Here is a 2618-nt window from a genome sequence, read left to right on the forward strand (position 1 = left end):
ATCGCTCCACTAAACCATCAGTTTGATGATGGTATACTGAGGTTTTTAAGTGCGAGTAGCTAAGTAAATTCCCTGAACGTTTTCGAGGTAAAGGGAGTCCCTTGGTCTAAAAGGACTTCTTTAGAGATACTGACACGTGCAAAAACCCCTACCAACTGCAATGCAATATTTTTGGAATTTGCAATTCTCAGGGGAATTTCCTCTGGATACCGTGTAGCATAGTCAACAATTGCTAAAATATATTTTTGACCACATGCAGAGGGCTCTAGGGTTCCTACAATGTTGAGTCTTATTCATTCAAATGGGATGTCAATGAACGGGATAGGCATGAGAGGAACATAGTCCTTCCTAAGAATATGCCGCAACTGACACTCCGGACAGGAGGCACTAAAACCGGTAGACCTCCTTATTTATGCTCAGCCAATAAAATCAGAACTTAATCCATTCTAGGGTCTTTTTGGTATCCAGATGGGCACCTAGGGTATTGTAGCAGCACCTTGGCTTTGAGATGGTCATACTCAACTGCAGCTTGCTTGTTGAGTTTATAATAAGCCCGCTGAGCTGGTCCCTTCAGATATGGTGCCAATAATTGAGCCCATTCCCCTCGCTCCCAGTGATGATGGTGCATTTAAAAACTAGAAATAAAGTCTCAATATCATCATCAGGGTGTAATGGTAACAATAACTGGGATGGATCAGAAAATCATTCCTATGAAGGAGGAGCACAAGTTCTCTAACGTACCTCCAACTCAGTAGGCCATATCTGTACATCTCCTACCTGGATCCCCAAAGTCAGAAGTTCCACCTACATGGTGAGTATCTGCTCCAGTTGCTCCATCAGTCAGCAAAATTTGAATCTACACCACTGTAATAAAATAGATGAAAGATCTTTAGGGCACCATGAGGGCCAACCATGTATATTGAAATAAAACATGTAAAGCACTAAGAGAAGAAATGTCAAAATGGTGTGAGTCTCCATCAGACTTACTCAAGATGGCACGCTTCTGGAGATAAAGGTCTTAGGCAGGAAGAAATGGGTCCAGGCAGATAATAACTGGAAGTGATGTCTGGGATGTCATGTTTGTCAGTCTTCCAGTCTGCAGAGAGAGGAAGAGAAAAAGTATTAGTCGACAGCACTCTCTGATTTTCCAGAGGATTAGAACAACTATCCAAGCCCTTAAACTATCCCCTATTTGCATGCATATGACACAATGCATACTAATTCTATAGAAGATGAATCTATGCATCTCTTATATACCATGTAACAAAACAAAAGAATATAAATAAAAGAATAGCCCTAAACCAGCTCTCTAACCTTGACCATTCTCAATAAGGTGGCATATTTAGTAGAAACATAGTTGTATGCAAATAAAAAACATAAGGTATTTATTCATATTGATATATTTAATCTGACAAAACCTTTCTGTAAGTGGCATTTTATTTTTTGATCATTGTCTCATCTTCTATAGATTATCATCACATATTCTCTAAATACATGAAAGCTTTAAATACTAAAAACATTGTCTGCTGGAAGTCTGGCATAAGTTGAAACTTAGGAAGGAAATGAAAGATAAACATGTAAAATAAAAGTACTTGAAATCCTCGATTTATTTTTGTTTTGTATCCTTATTTAGTTATTTAATTGCACTTCCATTATTCATGTAAATGCTTTGCATTTTTTGGAAAAATAAAGCTAGGGTTCATCAGAATATAAGGTCCTGCAACTCAAAGTTGCTTTGTACAATGTTAGAGGCAGCTTACAAAGAAAGTAATATTGTAATTTAAACTGTTTAAAAATACCTATGCAGTAGTACCATTACAGATATAAGCCATTCATCAAGTATAGGTTAACAGAAGAGATTGGAGCCTGTCAATACTGGTGCAAGGCAGCTTTAAGCAGGGCACCAGTTCATCACACAGCACTATAGGCATAACCATTACTTGTTAACTTTTTTGTTGTTAACTTCCATGGAATATTTCATTTTTTAAGTAATAAAATACATTAACAAAACACAATTAAGTCAAAAAATGCAAATACAAATTATATTCTGAAGACAACCATTAAACTGAAATTCAGTACTCAATCTGGTCCTAACTCTGAGTATGTGAAATGAGAGCCCCATGAAAAATAATTCTTCATATAGCATTAAAGAGCAAAAAAAGAAAGGCTGAGAACAGACCTAGCATTCTTACTTTGTAATTATATTGCCATATTGTGAAAAAAATCTGAAATAAATCTTGTAAGAGAATTTCTTTCCAGAAAAAACATCTCTTTCCATTTAAGTTACTGAAGGTAGATTAGGATTCTTCTATTTGAGTGGGATCAGTGTTCTCTTAGCTAATGTGGTATAGGATATCACAGTAGATCTGTAGCATTGCAAAAGTTTATCCAATCTGGTATTTCTCCAGAGATACCACTGTTAAAGAATTAGGAGAGATTTTTAGATACAAGGTTATCTGGTGTTGTGAACAGAGTCCAAAATATTTCAACAAAAATATCACTAAAGGGTTAGGGAAGACTGTTAAATACAACAACAACATTTATTTATATAGCACATTTTCATACAAAAAAAGTGCTTTTCAAAATGAAGAATAGAAAAATAAAAGACACAGTAAGAA

The 2618-nt window shown here is 35.7% G+C and overlaps 1 long non-coding RNA gene across 1 annotated transcript; it reads right to left on the reverse strand.

The window, feature by feature from the left end:
* Positions 1-708: 708 nt before the first annotated feature.
* Positions 709-2266, reverse strand: LOC120530916. The gene is made up of 3 exons (XR_005634039.1): positions 2193-2266; positions 988-1096; positions 709-864 (listed from the first exon to the last, which is right to left on the reverse strand). It is a non-coding gene; the product is annotated as an uncharacterized LOC120530916 (long non-coding RNA).
* Positions 2267-2618: the final 352 nt, after the last annotated feature.

The sequence above is a fragment of the Polypterus senegalus genome, chromosome 1, assembly GCF_016835505.1.
Source record: "Polypterus senegalus isolate Bchr_013 chromosome 1, ASM1683550v1, whole genome shotgun sequence".
NCBI lineage: Eukaryota > Metazoa > Chordata > Cladistia > Polypteriformes > Polypteridae > Polypterus > Polypterus senegalus.